Source organism: Vombatus ursinus, unplaced genomic scaffold (genome assembly GCF_900497805.2).
Source record: "Vombatus ursinus unplaced genomic scaffold, bare-nosed wombat genome assembly UNPS02014768.1, whole genome shotgun sequence".
NCBI classification, from domain to species: Eukaryota; Metazoa; Chordata; class Mammalia; order Diprotodontia; family Vombatidae; genus Vombatus; species Vombatus ursinus.
Window position 1 is genome coordinate 25,216,367 of NW_020954546.1, and position 20,773 is coordinate 25,237,139.

At 41.3% G+C, this 20,773-nt stretch overlaps 1 long non-coding RNA gene across 1 annotated transcript in view; it reads right to left on the bottom strand.

Moving 5' to 3' along the window:
* Positions 1-16,193: 16,193 nt before the first annotated feature.
* LOC114042847 overlaps positions 16,194-20,773 on the bottom strand; it is a 31,481-nt gene continuing 26,901 nt past the window's right edge. Inside the window, exon 4 of the long non-coding RNA XR_003569041.1 lies at positions 16,194-16,364. This is a non-coding gene — a long non-coding RNA (uncharacterized LOC114042847). The remainder of the gene's footprint in view (positions 16,365-20,773) is intronic.

Here is a 20,773-nt window from a genome sequence, read left to right on the forward strand (position 1 = left end):
GGAATGCCGGACTGTGAAGCTCAGTCAGATTTCACCTGCAAATGCAGAGAAACCAGCTTTAAGGATGTGCCTTCCCATTAAAATTACAACTTTACCAGATGGTTTTCTAGTGCAGGGCTTTCTATAGTTTATATAATGGCCTTTTCTATAGAAACAGACTCCCAGGCAGATTTTGTTGTTTATCTTAATTGATTTTTGTCTTATGTAAACTGGTGATGGTGATTTTTTTTAAGTGCATTTTAAGTGCCCCTTGCTTTGGACTGTTCTAGCTTTATGTCATATGAACACTGTTGGAAGGAAATGGGAGCAAGAGAAGGTTGGGAGGGAGAAAGGTCTCTTATTGCTCCTTTCTGGCATTTGAAAGACTGTCTCACAGGCTGTTACTTGGAGGAGGGATCACATGTAGTTGGCTTGATCCCAGGTTTAATGCATGCAAATTTCAGGGGGTAAATGTGGGCTCCAAGTTTACCTTGATAATCAAGAAACTAAACTCCTTGAGGGCAGGGACCATTTCACTTTTGTCTTTGATTTTCCAGTGGTTAGCACAGTGCCTAGATTTTATTGATTGATTAAAATAAGGGAAAACTTCCACCAATTAGAGCTGCCCGTAAGTAGAATAGGTTCCTCATTAATGGAGATCTTCAGGTAAAAGCTGGACGACCACATTTCGGATAAGTTGTAGAAAGGAATCTTATTCTGCTTAGGGCTCAACTAAAGAGCCTCTGGCTGTTCAGTTGTTTCAATTCTTTTCGACCCCATTCAGGGTTTTCTTGGCAAAGATATGGGAGTGGTTTGCCATTTCCTTCTCCAGCTCATTTGACAGATGAGGAAACTGAGGCAAACAGGGTGACTTGCCCAAGGTCACACTTCTAGTTAGTGTCAGAGGTGAGGTTTGAACTCAGGAAGAAGAATCTTCCTTACTGCAGGCAGGAGCTTGAACTGCTCCACCTACCCGGCTAAAGAGCCTCTGAGGAGGGCTTTCCAGCTCTGAGATTCCGTGATTCTCGGCAAAGAGGCGCCTGCCTTAGCCGAGGGGCTGTTTTCTTTAGATCTATGTTAATTTACATTCTAACGAACAAATGGGGAGAGAGGAAATGAACTATTAGTTCATTGACTTGTCTTCTACTTTCTCCCTTCTTTTTCCTAATTTTGTTCCAACCTGGAAAAATGCAGAGTTCAGAATTTGTTGCTTCTAGTTTATCTGAGATAAAATTTAGAAGAAAAACCTGGCGGCGTTACCTGAGGCTAGCTGTGTGGATTCGTTCTGCTAGTCAAACTGAGCCTAAGGGCCCTATGGCCTTTGGCCAAGCATTGTCGTGGAGTCACTAAATGTGGCAAAGGAGAAAATCCTCTTGGGCTATTTCTTGGCCTGCTAGTTATTCCTGCTGTTAGGGTTTATTTAATAAGAAAAAGGAGTAGAGAACCACTTGTAGTTGATGAAATCCCAAGGAAAATAACTGAATTGCCATGAGAATATGAATGAAACATAGTGGAGAGTAGAGGAAGGAAAGGGTGGATAGTGGGGAAGTGAGGGGACTAGGAGAAGTTGTGGGGTGAGAAAGGGAAACTAATGAGAAGGAAATGGAAGACTGGATGAGCTGGAGAGAGAGAGGCTGGGTGTGTAGTCTCTGCTCAGTAACCATAGAACACTAGAGCAATATTCGGTAATTCTTAAGGGTGTGTGTGTTGGTGTGCAGATAACCTTTATGCTTGGGAAGAATTTATTTTTTCTTTCCTGTTTCCTATTTCCCTGGTGCCCATTATACAATAACACCTCCATGTACGTGGGAGATGGTTTCTAGTTACATGAGTTGGTAAATTGTCAAGGTTAATAGGGATTATTTTTGTAATTAAAATCTTCCTGCATTGAAGATTGCAGTTTCTTCTTCAGTAATCCTTCACCACTAATAAAAAAATAAAGGTCATGTAAGATGGTAAATCACCTAGTCAACAAGCATTTACTCAGCACCAGCTGTGTGCCTGACACTGTGCTGGATTCTGTAGTTATAAAGGCAGAAATGAAATAGGCCCTGCTCTCAAGGAGCTTGAATTGTATTGAAGAAAGCAACATATAAGTAGATGCAATGTGTGTGTGTGTGGGGGGGGGTGTAATCTATATACTACACACAGATGCATGCTCAGTAAAGGAAAGATGACTTTTGTGAGGGGGAATAGGGTGGAGGGAAGCACTGGTTGTCAAGGAAGTCGGGAAAGGCTTCTTCATGTAAGAGATATGAGGAAAGCTAGGGTTTTTGAAGATTCAGAGTGAGGAGAGAGTGCTTTCCAGGCATGGGGACATGAAGGCCCAGGAAAGAATAGTCTATACTGGAAATGGCAAATGTTCAAGGTTGGCCAGACCATAGAATTTGTGGAGTTGGAGTTTGTGAAAGGCAGAAGAAGTCAGACAGAGGCAGTAGGGAGCCATTGCAGCTTTTTGAGCAGAGGGATGGCTTGGTCAGACCTGTTGTGCTTTAGGAATGTTACTTTGGACGCTGTGTGCCTGATGGATCTTCTTGTTAGGAGCCAGTTAGAAGCTTCTTGCAGTAGTCTGGGACAAAGGAGCTGAAGGTTCTGAACTAATAGCAGATGAGTGGAGAAGGAGAGATGGCTGTGAGAGCTGATAGAGTAGAAATGACAAGACTTAAGAAATTTCATCAGTGCCTAAATATTTTAGATTTTAAATGTAATTTACTTAATTAAAAATAGGGTGATATTTCCCCTTCATTTTATTGTCTAGGTATTTCTGACTTCCACATTCTGAATGTTTCATAAGCATTAGGTTTTTTAAAACACTCACTGAAAACCCACCAACAGAAGACTGAATAGGCGTGGTCTTTTTTTTTTTTTTTAATCATCTGCCTTGTTTACAAATAGTTCTGTTGAGACCCAGTAAGTGACTTGCCTTAGACAAGGCATCAGAGGCAGGACAAGCGATTGAGACCTGAAGTCTGGAAATCCATTCTTCTCTCCAAACTATCTCAGTACACTCCCAGTTCTTTCTTACACGGCACTATTATTGCTCAAATGAAATGCAGGCTTAATTTTTAAATCATGTACTCCAGTCCCTTAGGGAAAGAGGACTTGGAAGGGGGTGGAAGAGGTTATGGATTTGAGCTGTCTCCATGTGTTGCTGCAGCAGGATATTGTTAGGAGATGCTGTGCAGAGAAAGGAAAAGAAGGATAATGAAAACAATCCTCTGCCAGCAGATTCTTTCAGTTGCTGATAATCTTCAGATTTATTATTTGCATCTCTTTTAAAACATTGGTCACATGGTGAGTCTTCCACTTCCATGTACAGAAGTTTGACAAAGGAGTGAGATTCTGGGCAATTTTGGCAACAGTTTCCTTTTGGGGTACAGGGCATGGGTCTTAAATTTTTAATTTATTCCCAGAACTGATAACTATTTTCAACCCTTCCACCTCTCCTATCCCCACGTCTTGAGGATTAAGTAAATAGTTTATTTTGGTCAGATGTGGGTTTCCTTTCTTTAGAAAAATATCTGATGGTCAAGGGGCCAAAAAATAATTTCAAATGGAATTCATTGGAAACAAAGGTTGAAGGTACTAGCTCCTTAAATGATACTTAACATGGGAAAGGTGACACTCCATAGAGCACTGAGCTTTGAACTCTGTCTACATCTGTTTGCTTCATATTCCATTTTGTAAGCATAATGAACATAACAGTGCATGGAGTTCATTCAAGACAATTCTTAGCATTTCTGTCTTGCTTGCTCACCTGAGTTTGATGGATGGCTTTTCTCAGATTATTGCATAAGAGATGTTTGATTGCAACAGTTATGAAGATAGGTGTCAAAGTATTGCCCCTTTCATCAGGATTTAATCAGAATTCTGTTGAGCAGCTTTGGAAAATGACTGCCTGTGGGAGGGAGTCAGAGGGTGTGGCTGTGGGTGGATTTATGAGAGTGTGTTTTGAGAGCAAATGAAGTTTATATTTTCAGTAATCAACTATAGCAGGCTGTATGGAATCCATATGTAGAAAATAACTGGGACTAAGGCATAAGTAGAAAATAATAAATTCTATCCAAAGGCTCTTTGCCATGCTACCTGCCTCTTTTTTAATTTGCAATTCAGATGTTTCACTTTCCAAACTAAACTTGGGCATTCTCCAGCCTAGATGCATGGCACAGAAAAAAACTGCAAGTTCATTTACAGGAAAGGAGTCTTTAAACAACAACAATGGCAACTGCCCTTTAGCAATTTAAGACTTGCAAAGCGTTTTACTTACAAACAGCCCTGTGAGGTACGTATAGCTATTTATTCCACTTTATAGAAGAAGAAAATTGAGGTTCCGAGACACTAAGTGACCTGGACTTTATTACACTGCTGAAGGAAAGAGATCTACTAAAATAGGAAGGACATGTCTTTCTTTCTCTCTGATGTTCTCTTTTAATGATGAGACACTTGGCTTGAGATCAGAGGGGGCAGGGTGAATTAGGACATTATGCAAACATAATCTAGCCTCAGGCATAAAAGCAGATATGTTTTCATTCTTTTTCTTTAGGTGGTGGCATTCTTTAATGTTGTGTCAAGTTTAGGGAGCCCTAAGGACTTCCCCCATGGCATCTAGTAACAGCTCATCTGATTGAGGAAAACTCCATTTCTCTGTCCACACCTGGCCTGACTTCAGCTGTCAGAGATATGGAGGCAGGAATATGGAGCCTCATTGTGTCTTGTGACATTAAATATCAGCCCGGTTTGCCCAGGGAAAAGACCTAGGTTGGAATGTGGTCCAGGCGTCTTGCAAGTTGTTGGGCTTTGAGCAGGGTGGATGCACATGAGAGGGGTGGGGAGCCCAGGCTGATGTTTCCAGTAATGAGGGTTGTCATTGGCATTCTAGGCATGCGCCCAGCATCACGCAGAATCCTTAAGTGCTGGTGGCTCTCAGCTCAACAAGAGCCTCTCAGTCACACAGTCAAATGGCGCTTTTTTTTTTTTCCCCAATTAGGACAACAGAGCATTTTTATACTGAAACAGGTCTCTTTAGCTGACAGTTGAAGATTCTGACCTAGACAGAAAACAACTGACACTGTCCTTAGAAAAACATTAACTATTTAGAAAATGCCTCGTGATGTTGGCATGATGGATAGATATAGCTTATCGTTAGGTGAGCTGCTTCCTCCGATCAGGCATTTACTATGGAAGCTTTGACTCATCTGCCCTCTAGTGGAGCTCTCATATTAAGACCTTTTAAATACCTTTTAAACTTCTGACTTTTGAGAGCTGTGGGGTTCTGTTTTTCTTTGATGGCTTTTCCATTATTGCTCATACATTTTTCTTTTCTATTTGTCTGCCATGTTCCATGTTTATGCCTGGCCAAACCCTAGCCTTGAATCACTCAAAGGTAGATTATATCCACCTCTGCTAATGCCAAAAGGTGCTAGAGGGCAGAGAGTGTGGATTGGGCTCAATACATCTTTACATTACCTAATCTCTATGGTGCCCTCACTGAAGAAAGGCAAGAAAGGTACTTTTTCACTCTGCCCTAATTGGTTCTCTACCCCCTCCCCATCTTAAACATCTCTCCTTGGCCTTCCCGCAGTACCCCCTCAGGGGTAGTCTCAGGCACATAACACCCTGGAAGCTTGACAGATCTAGCTTAAACCCCTCTGACTCCTGAAGAATTATCTATCCAGAAAGCTTTGTTATTTGGGTCAGTCAGAACCATTGCCTCGGGCTTCCTGGAAAGAGAGTGAGAGACAGAGAGATCTCTATAAAAATCTAATTTAAGCTTTTATATTTTGAATTTTAACTTCTAAGGAACATCATACCAGCTCACGTATATGCAGAATTTTATGATTTTCAAAGTGCTTTTCTTACAACAATGCTGGGAGGTCAGGTAATACAAGAATTATCATCTCCATTCTTAAAATAAGGAACCCAGAATTCCATGACATAGTAACAAAAGCTAATGTGTTTGATGTCAGTGCTTCAAATCCAGCACCGATCCACCAGCTTCTGTTTATAACTTAAATTATTTTTGTTTGTTTGTTTGTTTTCTTTTTGGTGAGGCAAAAGGGGTTAAGTGACTTACCCAGGGTCACACAGCTAGTAAGTGTCATGTGTCTGAGACCAGATTTGAACTTAGGTCCTCCTGACTCCAAGGCCGGAGCCCTATCTACTGCGCCACCCAGCTGCTCTATAACTTAGTTTTACTGCAATTGAATGCCTTTGGTAATGTTGATTCACCAGAGACCAATTTTTCTTATGGGTAGGCCATGGCAAAAGAATAACCCTATTCCCCTTAGCAGTACTGTCTACCAGTAGCCAAGTGTCTTAAATATACTGACTTTGTTTTCCCATGGTACCATCCAGTCTCATTCCTTCCTAGTTTATAAGTGATTTTACAAAGCTTATGGAGATAATGAAGCTGATTTAAGGTTACGTGCTTCAGTTTGTGATTGTAAGTAATCACTGTAGTTTGTCAATTTTCCACATCTGGTCTTTGGTCTCAGTCTCCCAATAATTCTTTGGTGTAGAGCTTTGGTTGGCTGCGTCTTGTACAACTTAATTCTTTGGTGTTTTATGGACTTAAAGTATTGTATTTTAGTATTTAAAGTATTAGCATAATATTAAAAGACTTTTGCTGGTGACCGAGGGGTAATGCTCTGGATCAAGTCCAGAACCCTTCACGTGTTGTTAGTGACTTTTATAGTTTGATTCCTTACCTCTGTGTAGCCAAGATAGTTGGAATAGTTGCTGTCAGTGCCTTGTCACATGGGACATCAAACCAAGACAAGTAAGGAGGGGCTAGAACTAGAAAGAGTAGGTCGGGCCTGTGAGGTGTGGTAAATAGGCACAAGGCCGAAACTGGGAGAACCGTGGGCATGATGACAGGTATTTAAAGGCTGCTGAAATAGTGGAGTGGCTTTGAGAGAACAGAATTTCAGTCTCACTGCAAATATTAGTTTTGTGGCCCTGGGCAAGTGCCTTAACCTCTCTGAGTCTCAGTTTTTCATTTACAAAATTGGCATAATAATAATAGTAATAATACCTACCCCTAGTGTTGTTGTAAGGGTGAAATGAGATGATTTCTTTAAATGCAGTTTGTAGACTTTATGATCCTATATAAACGTCAGCGAGTACTGTAAGAAGAGAGGTTGTGGATATTCTGAATCCACAGGGAAAGGCGGAAGTCAGACTTCAGGATTATAAATTAGACTGAAGCAGGGGTGGGGAACTTGAGGCCTCAAGGCTGAGGTTTGGATTCAGTCAAAAGGCTTCACCTGAGGACCTAGAGGGCCACATATTGCCCTGAGGCTGCAGGTTCTTCACCCCTGGACTGGAGGAAGCATGTTTTTGGAGATAGGAAAAAACAGTGGGACAATATCTGATCATCTCATAAATCATCATAGATTCCTTGTTGTTGTTTGCCCTTCATCTCAAAGAGAACCGATGACATCAGTAAGGTGATGTCTTGACTTGCACATGAAGTGGATTTAAGCGAGACAGAGCTTCAAAATCATCAGCCTCACTCTCTCCTTCAGAGTCATCAGAGTCCAGTGGCAAGGCGGAAGTCCTGATGACTGGTGATGGCCCACGATGCAGTGGGGGACCTTGACCTTTCGGTTAGCGTGCCTGTGATGCATTGTTTAAACTTTAGAGTGCTCTGTGATAGTTGTTATACCCTCACCTTTTAGTAGATTAATGAATAGCACATATACATTGATATGCGCATTCAGAATATGAAATCATAGGCTGATGGGAAGAGACGTGCAAAGATCTTTGTGTCTGCATTTACCAAGTTGCCAGTAGCAGGGTCGTGACCAGAGTTCACATTTTCTTCTGTGCCCTGTACTGACTGTGCTGTCCTTTGGATAAATTATGGCTTTGGATTCTTTGAGGACAAGGCTGTTTAAATTCTCATCAAGCTCGTTGGCTGTTCTCTGAGGAAGTAATCATTGGCCATTCCATGTGTCTATATTCATTTTACATCTTTTCAAAGAATGACTTTTTTTTCCCAAAGTGTTCATAATGGCATTCTTCCCAAAATAAATGCTTTGCCAAATTTTCCAGAACTTTGTAATGGTGGCTTCCCTACCTCCCCAGTCCACTTCAAAATGTAGGCAAAATAACTAATTTATGGTGTTGAGAGCCTCTCCTTCCTCAGGCAGATCCAGAGCCTGAAATAACCTTCCTTTTTTGTGTGAGTTTTGCACAGTACTCGAAAGATCACATCTGATCTTAGGTTTTACATCCAAGGATGTTGTCCTAAAGTTCTGGGGCAAGGTTAAGTTCTGCTTGTTGCTTTATCTTCCTGATTAAAATTAATCCTGCTATGAGCCCATTTTTTCTCCCTGAACTCTCCCAAACTTCCTCAGAAATGCAGATGTATTAGTACCTAAATCCTTGGCTTAAATCTGTACCAGAGAATCAAAGTAACAGATTGAGCTAAATCCTGTGTGTAGGCCATGTGTGCATCTTACAGTGTTTGCTGACAAGTACAAAGATGGTAAGCTCTAGTGGACCCTGTGACCATCCTCATGCCTATATTGGAAATGGAAAATGTCTAAAAGCTCTCAACTGAACTTCACAAAATAAAGCTTTCCTTCATTCCTTTATGTCAGCTCTTTACTTGCTAGTCTGAAGGGTTGATAGGTAGATTGTGCCATTTGAAACCTAATTATCTAGAAGTTAGGCTGAAATAGAGTTGTCTTTGGGAATCTAGAAAGTGACCACAAGTTAGACAACCTACCAAATAGAGGAGATTTTCATAAGTATTTATGCCTAAGCATTTGAGCTTGTTAGAATCATTCATATCAGAAGGTTATATATCATTCTCCTTACAGGAAAAGCACGAAAAGATTTTCTATTCTAAATGTTTGGTCCTTGCCTATGAAATATTTCCACAGTAAATATAAACTTTGGTTTTCAAATAAGTTCAGTAACTTGGTTAAAAAACACTCTTTCCTCAGTAATACAGATTTAGGCATTACTTGGGCATTTTTCAAGGTAGCTATTGAAAAATGTGACTTCCTAGTCAGCAGAACCTAACAAGAGTCTATAGAAAACTCAGATGAGTTATTGGCCTACTTGACTTGCTTCCCTAGTCAGTTGTGAGTTTCACGGGCTTCCCCCAAAGAGGGACTGTTGGCAGTAGCCACAGAATCTTTAACCATTGCCATTCATGCAAAGGCTGAGAAGCTCCTACTTCCATGGCCTTCATTTTCATTCTTTTCTTAACTAGCAGCTGCTCGTGAATGGCAGAAGTTGTAGCAATGGCCCTGGGCCCCAGTTAGGTGAGAAGACCGAGCTGGGTCCCAGATCCCACATGAGCACCAAAACCTTTATTTAAGACCTTTTTTGGTGGCAGCCCCATTGTTTGACTGTTGCTTTAGTTGGCACCATTATAGTTGTTTAATCTACAGAGGTTTTTTGAGCATCTACTATGGATCCTGAGCCAAACTGTATATACAGGGATGGATAAGACAATCTCTGTCTCCAAGGCATTAACAGCATGGTTGGAGAGATAGGACTTTTACACAACTATTGCTAAAAGAAGTCAGAATGGGAAAAGCACAGCCTGTGGAAAAGATGGAAAATTTTGGTGGACTTTAGTATGTCAGTAGTATAATGTGGCCTTCCAAAAAGCTAATTCAACCTGTAGGCTGCACATAATTTAGAAGAACCCAGAACGAGGGAGGTGATAGTCCCTCTGCACTTTGACCTGGTCAGATTATATCTGAAGTATTCCCTTCAGTTCTGGGACAAGGACAAGAACATTGATAAACTAGAGCACATCAAAGAAGGGAGACCAGGATGTTGAGAGGATCATGTCACGTAAGGATTGGTTGAAGGAACTGGGGATGTTTAACCCTGAGAAGAAATGATTTAAAGGGGGATATGAAAGCTGTCTTCAAGTATTTGAAGGTCTGTCACATGGAAGAGGAATTAGCCTTATTCTGCTTGACCCCAAAGGACAGAGCTAGATTAGGATGGGTGAAAGTTGCAGAGGCCGGGGCAGCTAGGTGGCGAAGTGAATAGAGCTCCAGTCTTGGAGTCAGGAGGACATGAGTTCAAATGTGACCTCAGATACTTGATATTTACTAGCTGTGTGACCCTGGGCAAGTCACTTAACCCCAATTGCCTCACCAAAAAAAAAAAAAAAAGTTGCAGAGGCAGATTTTAGCTTACTTACCAGCAATAAGTGCTGTCCAGATGTAGAATGGAATTCTTCGGAAAAAAATATGGGTTTCCCAGGTTAGCATGAGTAGCGTGAGCATGAGCTCCATAAAGAGGAAAAGTAAGAAATAAGGCTAGAAAAATTCATTGCAAGGCTTGGTGGCCTGGGTTACCATTGCTGCCTACACCAGAGCAATGTTCTGCATGGTGAGTGAATCTTGTCTTGCAATTCTATTAAGCAGAAATTTCTTTAGCACCTACTGTGTGCAGAGAGCAGTGTGTAAAAGTCTAGGGCAGATATAAAGGTCAGACAATGGTGGTAGTAGGAACTAGTGCTTTGGAATTTGAGGAGTGCTAACCTGGATTCTCTGCTCTTGTAGAGTTCAAATTGAGGCACGGAGATACTTATGAATATATTTCTATATGATAAACGCCAAAGAGACGTAGAAACAAAATGTGACATGTAGTCTATTAGGCCTTTTTCACATGAAGAAGCCAGGATCCCCACTTAGGCAGAGATTTGTGTTTTACTTGTCTTCTGAGCATGAGCCTCATCTGTTTTGTCCCCTCCATTTTCTCTTTGCTTTTCTCTATCGTGGACATTTTCAAGGTTTGGTGTTTGCTACTCAAGGGGTAGAAACAGTAATTAACTGTTTGGCAGCTGGCCTTCATACTGTTTTTATTTCAACAGAGCAATCTACCACAAAACATTTCTTCATTGGTCTTTAGGATTTTGAGTATTCAGGCCATGTTGTCTGATTTTCTTTAAAGTCACTGCACACACAGTTACCTGACAAGGTGGGTGGTTACATCAGATGTCTTTATTTGTCAGGTGTGGTTGGTATGTGAAATTGGCAACTGGAGGCCAAATGCCTTGAGCTGCTGCCCTAGAAATCCAGAGAGCTGCACCACCTAATATCTACCCTCATTGGGTAAGCATCATTGCTTCTTGGAGATTTGTCAGTGAATTGTGGCAAGACAAACCTCATTTGCAATTTTTTTTTCATTCCATTTAGGTCCTTTTCTACTCCAGACCCGTTCTTTTGTATCCTTCAGCATGCTGCATCCAAAATAAATTGGCTCTGTAGGCACTTAAATCCATTTCCTTGGCTGGACATTCTAACACCTCATCTGAGAATAGATTTTTTTGGAATCTTGTGTAGGAAAAACTTTACTGACAATTTCTTTGCCTTTCTTTGTATCAGAAAAAGTTTTCTCTCCCTTGACACTGCTTTAAAACAGATGAGGTGCAAGAAAATAAATAAAAGAGAAAAAAATCCTTTGACCCTCCCCCCAGTGGAGAGGGATCAGGAGTGATAAATGTCAGGTTCTTGGTTCAAAGGTGCTGAGGCAAGGTTATTCATGCCACTCAGTGCATCCTTCCATTGCTGCTTTCTACTCCACATATTCTAAAAACCACAGTTCTGTTGTCAGGGCACATTCATCCAAGAATTCCAAATAAAATTGGGTAATACTTTTGGCCAACTTATCTTAGGAGTGAGTGGGTGGAGTATGGAGTGAAAAGGGTGAGAGACCTTCAGAATTGCAGACCTTTTAACTCCTTATAGCCCGTAATGCAACACTGACAATTTCAGGAAATGGATTTTGGTTGTTCTAGTTACCTAGAACAGAAGAATCTGACATTTCTATTGACTCTTTCTGAACTTTTTTGTTTCCTTTCTTGCAAATTCTTTGAGTACTGGTTAGTGGCTCTGGAATTACTTTCCATTTAATAGTGCCCTTTTCAGCTCCTATAAATACTGATTTTGGTATGTAGACCAAAGAGCTAGCCCCCAAAGGGGTGTCTCTCTCTGCCTGGGCTTCATCGCTCCCCTTTCCATGGGAGGAGACAGACAAGATTATTCCTGTTCTGTACTCAGGTATTGCCTGCAGACAATAATGAAAATAGCGTGGGAATGAATGTGATAGAACTGGCCTCAGCGATCCAGGGGAGGGGGTGGAAGGATAGAAAGGTGCTCTGGCATGGTTCCAGAAATGAAGAAATGTCTGTGGTTCATTGGTAGACAGCCCACAGGATGTCGGAAGTTCTTTTTTTCCTGTTTCTTTCTTCTGTCCATACTTAGCCTGACCCCCACCCCAGCACAAAGTATGATGAGAACATATTTAAGTGGAGGAATCCTGCACTGTTACCATCAAACTGACAGCCTGTATTTCTTAGGCCTTTTCCCATGCTTCCTCATTTTCCCGTAAGGATCCTCTATAGGATCTTAATATACAATTACCTCAGCTCAACCTGGGAGATGTCGGTGGGGGAGTTGGAAGGCTTCTGCCTTCTCCTAGCATCCCTACCATGATGTTTGACCATCTGCCTTTAAGTATATTATAAAGAGGAAAGAAGTGCTCATGAAGAAGTAGCCCTGAAGAAATTCTGCCTTGTCCGTGATCACGCATGTCCGTTTTCCACTTCATGCCTTTGGATTTAAGTCTTGAGCTTTTTTAGAAGTCTTGTGACAGTCAGACTTACCTGTGGCTTGTTGATGGGGTTTTCCTTCCAAAATCAGTCCAAGTGCTAGGGTTCCCCCTCTGGGATGGCTAAAGTCTGTCTTCCTGGAGCTGGGGTGCCGCAGGGAGGCGAGTGTATAGATTCTATCCTAATACTGGATTCTGCCCTTGTAAAGCCGCCACGCTTGCATCATAGAGATTCTGTTGATAGAGATTTTAGGATTTGTAATTATTTTTCTCTTTCTTGTCCATACAGGAGGCAGACAGTGGGGAGGAGGAATGCCGGTCCCAGCCCAGGAGGTGAGTGTGCCCATTCCATTTTCTAGCATAATGAAGAGCGAGTTTCCATAGAAACCATTTTCTCTTTCCTTCCCACCAACCTTTCTAGTTCTCCTTTAGTCTTATTAGCTTAGGTTGGCTTGGCTTTACAGAAGAGGAATATCTGTAATCACTGCTTCAGTGGACTTTGTAAAATGGAATTCTTTAAAAAGCCTGATAACAAGCCCAGCAACGAAGAATGGCAGCTGTTGCTGAGACAGGTGTAGAAAGTGTACGTGCAGTGGGGGAGAGCCGCAAACAGCCTCGGGAAATGTTTACCTCTTTGCCATCTCTGGGTCCAAAGGCAGTTTGTTAAGTTCTGAAGTACAAATAAATTTCCCCAAATCTTAGGAAATCCCAGAGAAGTTTGCATTTGAAGCCCTTTGGATAGGAATTTTGCACAGAATAACTGGATACCTAACAATAATCGTCACAAATGTGATCAGAGTATCATTATTAGTTCTAGACAGAACCAAGAACTTTCAGGAAAACCTAGAGTACAGCTTGTTTCTGTAGGGAAAACTATAGTCCGGAAGAGGGAAGGGGAAGAGAGTCACTGAAAAAGGCCTTGGGTAATTTTTAAAAAAAGAAAATCCTGCGTACTTCTCTGGAAAAGTATCCTCTAGAGATCGTTGGTAGGGGCTGTGGAATGAGCTCAGGAAGTATATGATCAGCTGCTTTGGAAGAGGTTGATGGATCATATCCAAGGGTATGCTCAGGAGAGCAGATTGTTAAATGTTTAGTGTGAACATTTTTATTTTGGAAATCAGCAAATGACAAATCGGGGCTTGATTTATTGTTTTATTGATTATGGAGACTTAAGAAAGCGATGGAGAAAATTTACTAATGAAGATTAAACTGAAAAGTGTGTCCTGCATACACTTTTTCTTCAATGAGCTGGTTGTTAAACATTTACCAGCACAGGACATCCCACTCTACTCTTCTTCCCCCAACTAATTGTGGGCATGGCTTGTTTGGTGCAACTACTTCACCCCTTTTACGATCCCCCTACTCTTTCCTTTCCTACAATTGGTTTCCTCTGTGGCTGCCCCAATCGTGGCCCCCTGGGGAGCTTATAATGAAGTTCCTGTCACTCCCATGTTCTTATGACTTTATCAGGCCTTGTTGGGTTTCTGCATTGTAGGGTAGAAGCCAGCAAGAAAGCACCCTCCCCTACCCCCCAATCCATCCACTCAGTTGCCAAAGTGATCTTCCTGAGGCACACACAGGTCTGACTGTCAGTCCCCCCTTCCCCCCAGTAGTGCCCCTTTGACTCTAGGATCAAATATTATTTCATCTTTATCTCATCCTTTTTAAATTTCCATTTTTCTATTTTTTATTGTAGTATATGTACATAACATAAATAAGTAAATGTACACATGCATACTCAGTGTGGTTGTATGCTATCAAACTGCTATTCTGCATGCCATCTCTGCCTCTCCTTCACTTCCCCAAGACAGACTAACTCGTCATTCAGCCTGACATCTTTTGGCATCTCTTACACACTGGTTAGTACATCACTTCCCAAATGTGCAGTTTGCTCCTTGGACTGAAGGAACCTGATTAGCTCATCTATATAACATACAGCCTATCCAAGCTTTTAAAATACATTCCCACCCCTATTTAATGTGAGTAGCATGTTCTTACAAGGACACTAATCAGTTATGATGTTAAAAAAAAAAGGCAGTAGGAGAAGCCAAGGAGATGTAATAACATTTCTGGTGTCTCCTTTTTGTTGCCCAAGATGACTCCCCTCCTTTGAGCACCAGTCCTGTCACATTGATTGGGGAACTCATCCTATTAATCAGAAAATCCCCTGATCAGCTCCCATTGTACTTCCAATCTAGCTGGTTAAACTGAAGGCAAAGAAACTTTTCTCCACTGCCAACTAGATAGCCCTCATGGTCATATGGTATGCTAGACGTTCATTCTGTGGCTTTGGCTGCATCAAAGAGTGAGTGCTAGCTTTCTCCAGGGCTTATGAAGGATCTTAGTAAACCAAAAGTAAAGTAACAGCCTCTGATTGAATGTGCTTAAACTCATCTTGCCAGCATTCAGATATAGGGATTTCATTGGCAAGCAATGTATCATTACATCAGGAAATCAATTTTAGGTAATAAAGACATTACATTACATTAACAATCTCCTATTTTAACAGTGTCATTTCTTTCTTAAGTCTTAAATTAAGAGGAACTTTCTGAGCGAAGGTATTCACTGCCTTCACCCATGGTGGATGTGTTTAAAATGTTTTCATTTCGTGTAGACTGACCCCTTTCTTGGTGCTCTTTAAACTCTTGACGGTATTTGACATTTCTCAGAGCATAGCAATCAAATAGGACGTAGTGACTGAATTTCAAAGCAAGTGACAGAAAATGACTTGCTTTGGTGAAAAAAAAAATGCCTGAAAATGCTGCTTTTCATTTATATCTTTCCTGCTTTTCATTTAATAGTCCATATCCTAACCTGGGACATCTAAGCAATGTCACTGAGAGAGGATAAGATAGGGGTCATGCTAGAGACTCGACCTGGCTATTCTGATGTCAATCTGTCTAACCCAAAGACAGTCACTAAATTTTTTTACATAAAGGTGAATTATGACAGGAGACCAAGGCACAGAATTTAGATGATAAACATTTTAATCATAACAGAATTTCCCCCCTATTATATATCCTAACTTCAGTTTGAGAATCAGATTGAGTATTGGGAAAAGGGATAGGCTTTTAAAGTTCTTCTTTGGCTTCAACTGTTTATTAGGTAATGGAATTCTAAGGAGACCTTAGATCTTTTTATTTCACCTCCCCATTCTAGGCAGAATGTCTAAACCTATCTGGAAGAGATTTTATAGGGAAAAGGTTCAGCACCTTAGGGAACAGAGATTATACAACCCTTTCTGTCACCTGTATCATTAAGGGTTTTGGTTTTTGTTTTGAAAAGGATAGCTCACATTTTTATATATGTGACCTTAAGAGCTTTTTAAAAAAAAAATTTCAGATCTGAATTCTCTCTCTACATTCCCTCCTCCTCAGATTTAGAAAGCAGGAAAAACAAAGCCCTCATTACAAACATGTTTAGTCAAGCAAAACAAATTACCACACTGGCCATATTAAAAAATGTGTATCACTGTGTACTCTGAGTTCATCTGTCAGGAGGTGGGCAGCAGCATGTTTCATCTTGAGTTGTCTGGAGCTGTGGTTGGTCATTGCATTGATCAGTTACCAGTTCATATAAGTCTTCTCAGGTTTTTCTGAAAACAGCCTCTTCATCATTTCTTACAACACAATAATATTCCATCACATTCATAGACCACAGATTTTTCAGCCATTCTCCAATTGATGGGCCATCTCCTCAGTTTCCGGTTCTTTGCGCCACAAAAAGAGATGCTATAAGTATTTTTGTACATAAGGGTTCTGACCTTCAGGTTTTCCCAGTGCTTTCCTGTAACCCTATGAGATAAGTGGTATAAATATTATTATGCCTATTTTACAGATGAAGATAATGAAGTTGAGGGACAGTAAGTGGCTTGTTTATTGTCCCACAGCTGGCAGAGCCAAGAGCCAGACTTCGAATGCAGGGCTTCAGGCTCCAGGAGGTCACTGTTTCCAAGTCCCACACTGCTGTTATTTTAGGTGGCACAATGGATAGAGCACTGGCCCTGGATTCAGGAGGACCTGAGTTCAAATCCAACCTCAGACACATAACACTTACTAGCTGTGTGACCCTGGGCAAGTCACTTAACCCCCGTTACCCCCCCCCCCCAAAAATGGGCTAGTGTTTTTTTCACACCCAATAAACTTCTCCACTGTTTTCATTTAAACCATCTCCTTTGGTCCTTCATGGTCATAGAGAGTAACTGTTCTGTTTTCTTGTATAGCCTATTCATGTATTGGAAGACACTAATCATCAGCTCTTCTCTTCTCTTGATAGGGCTCTTTTAGCTTTTCTTGATAGAAAATATTTTTCATCCATTTAAAGTTTTTTAGTATTTTTTTCTGGACCCTTTCTAGTCTCCTTGTCTTTTTAAAACACATTGACAACCCTGGCTATGGTGCTCTAATAAAGCCCCAAAGGGTAGACAGAGTCAGTGGTAGATTACTGCTGTCAGTAAAATAAGAGCGTTATGAAATGACAGGGCCCCTGAGGCACCATGGACACAGTGGAGGGGGGTGGCATGCATGTGCCTGCCTGAGTCACCAGTGGCAGGAGAAGAAAAACTGACTAGAAGATGCGTTGTGGCCGGCTCAGCCTTCGTCACCCTCATCTGTAAGGTCTTCTGGATGAGGAGGCGCCATGAGAGTGAAGAGAAGCACTGTTTAAAGGTGCAGCCCTGCCTTGCCATGATCTCCCATCAGGATGCTTCTCCACAACCAAATAGAAAAGCCAGAAGCTTGTGGTGACTCAATTAAATACACATTTATTCATTACCTGCTATGTGCAAGGCACTGTGTATAATGTACAAGACCTTGCCAAAGCAAGACCTGGCAAATAAGGAACTCCCTAGAAGGTCAAAGGTGTGTGGAAGCAATGGAGCATGGGGGAAAGGCGCAGACAGGTCATGGGCAAGGGGGGGATGGCCTCAGATGGACTGTCCCACTTCTGGACCCGACTGCACGTGACTGCAAGCAGCAAACCGGGAGGCTGAAAAAGGCATGGTGTGGTTTGCTGTCCCTGTCCAGAGTAGCAGAGCTGCTGTCTCCTCTGGGACTTTCCAGGTGCGACCATTAGGGGGCGCACAGAACTATCGTCTCTCCCCAGCTCAGTGTGTGTTTGTTCTGGACGTTGCTGCCCAGGAACCTCTTTGACATGCAAAGAGACCCCCTTTTTAGGTTGTTGTTGCTACCCCACCCCCTGTAGCTTTCTCATTTCAGTGAAGTATTCTTTGACTCTGAAGAATGCCTTCTCAAACCCTCTTATTTTTTTCATATTTTTGGCTTGTAGTCTCTCCGCTTTTTCCCAAGGTTTTCATTAGGACACAAAAGACATAAATCTCCAGCCTGGTTTGAAAGGAGACTCCAAGTAATGTAGAAGCTGTCAGGAAATGAGGTGCCTTTTTTTAGAGACTAAGTAAATAATTTGGTTCCTTTTTAAGATGCTGCTCTTTGGGGCATCCCCATACTCCTTGGCTTTGCAAAACCACCTCCTGGAAAAGCTTGTTCCTTTGTTGTGCATACTAAAAGACTGCTTAAGCCTCAGATGCCAGGCGCTGCTAAGAATTAGCTTTGGCTACATGACTTATGAATGGCAGCCACCCCTATAAATAGCGCTGCCCTTGTGGTCCTTCCTTTTTTTTTTGTCCTTAATTCCTTTTCCAGAACTAGGGCTGATGTTGAGCAAAAATCTCGCATTCCTGAATGAAAAGTACAAAGGAAAAATGCCCTCAGCTAAAGTGGAAGTGTGGTCTTTGCTCTTTGCTCAGCATGTTTTTGTTACTATTTCCCATAATTCAGCTGTGTACTTATTATGGAACTGGAAGTGGTTAGGACAGATAGCCCTTCTGCTTGCAGTGCTCTTGGTCTTCTTGAGACATAGAAACTCAGATGGATCTCATGGATCCAGGTATTCCTGCCAGGGATATAGACTGCAACTGATCTCTGCCAGCCAGTCTAAGTGACTCTTGTTTTTGTCCTCCCCTAAGTTCACCGGAGGGGGGTCAACCCTTTGTACCTGGGACTTCTTTGCTTTCTTTTGACATTTTGGGCCCATGAGTTGCTAATCCTTTACCACTTCCTCCTGTCATGTAGCCAGCCCCATCTTCCTTTCATCTCATACTCTTTTGGATGATATTCTTTATTTTGGTGACATCATAATCACCTTGCACTTCCTTGGCTATAAGGTATTGAAGTCTGCTTGCACTCAACCCTATACTTGTCTATGCCCCATGTTCAACTTCATTTTTTTCAAAAAACAGTACTTTTTTACTTAAAACCCTTGGTTGGTAGTTGTCCTTAGTTCTCAAAGAGGACCAAAATGACATCACTATATTGGGGTCAAGGTGCAGTGTGTTCAACTGGGGCTGATCATAAGTCTCTACCACAGTTGAGGCACAAATAGTCTACATGAGGAGTGGAGATGGCTCTAAATTTGTGCATCTCAGGTTTCTTTTGAGCTACTGAAATTCTGCTTTGCTCACAGAGGGTAGCGTCTTCTTTAATGGAGGCCTGCCGTGTGGGCAGTCCTGTGCTGGTGTCTCCCCTGTCTCACAATTAATTCCAAAATTCTTCCAAGAGGCTTTGAGAGTATTCTTGTTTCGCTTCTTCTGACCTCCATGTGAGTGCTTGCCTTGTGTGAGTTCTCTGTCAAATAGTCTTTTAGGCAAATGTACATTTAGCATTTGTCATGATCTTTAAACATGGACTTTATATTTGATCCTGGAGATAAGAGGGAACCACTGGAGTTTACTGAGTGGGAGAGTGATATTGTCAGACTGGCGCTTTAGGAAAATCACTTTGGCGTCAGCTTAGAGGATGGACTGGAGGGAAAAGAGACGTGAGGCAGGGAGTATTTATAAATCTCACTTAAGAAGCTTTGTGTTGTTCTGGGGCTTAATGTAATTAGTACACTGGCATCTCCAAAAAGGAGTATCTAAAGAGAATATTTGTAAGGAATCTTTCCTGGACTTGGAGTCTGCACTGGACATCCTCTGTGACAGGGATGAATGTCTTTGGCAAATAACTCTTTGTTTTGTATCTAGCTTTATACTAGTTAATCGACCAACAGACATTCATTCAACACCGACTACGTGCCAGGCATTATTCTAGGTTCTGGGAATTTAGAGACACAAATGAAATAATCCGTGCTCTCAAGGAATATACTTTCTATCAAGAGAAACAACATATTGAAGGTAAATACAAGGTATTTTGGGAGTGGGGCGGGAGTGGAGGGAAGTACTAGATAGGCATCTTGTATAATTTTGACATAGGTACAGAGACATGTTTCCACAGGACACCCTTCAAGGTGGTCTTTTGTTCCCCTAAATCAAATACTGGTTTTTATAGCTCATGTATGATGAGCACAGTGAGATATTGTATTCTCTATAGTCAATTGTGTTGGTAGAGATATTGTCTATAACCAAATGCCACTTGCAGTACCTTTCATATTCCTTTCTAATATCCTCAGGAAGAATGCCCCTGAAGCACATCTAGATAATTCACATAAGAATTTTAGATAGATGAGCTAAACTTTACATATGGGTGGGTAGTTGTTGACGTTTGCTTCGTCACCTTTTGAGGGTAATAATAAGGTCTGAGATTTTTTTTTCTGTGTCACTATCTTCTCATCCTCTCTTGATTATTGATAACTCTGGGAACTATATGAATCTAATTGTAAAGCACTCAGCAGAAATAAAGACAGACCTAAATAATTGGATAATATTAACTACTCCTAGGTTGGTCAAGCCAATATAATAAAAATGACAATACAGCCTTAATTTACTTATTCAGTGCTGTGCCATAGTCCAAAAGGAATATTTTATAGAGCTAGGAAAAATGGTCACAGAATTTATCTGAAGGAACAGAAGATTAAGAACCTTGAGGATAATAATGAAAAGAAATGAGAAGGAAGAGGGCCTGCCAATACTACATCTCAAACCGTACTACAAAAGCAGTAATCATTAAAACATTAACATAAAACATTGGTATTGGTTTAAAAAGAGAGAGAGTTCAGTGAAACAGATAAGGTATACAACATACAGAAGCAAAGACACAGTAGCATAGTGTTTGATAAAGCCAAAGACCCAGTTACTGGGGGAAGAACTCAAAAATTGCTGATAAAACTGGACAGCAGTCCAGCAGAAACTAGAGTTAGACCAGCACCTTGCAACATTACCAAAGTAAGCTCCAGATGAATGCCTGAACTC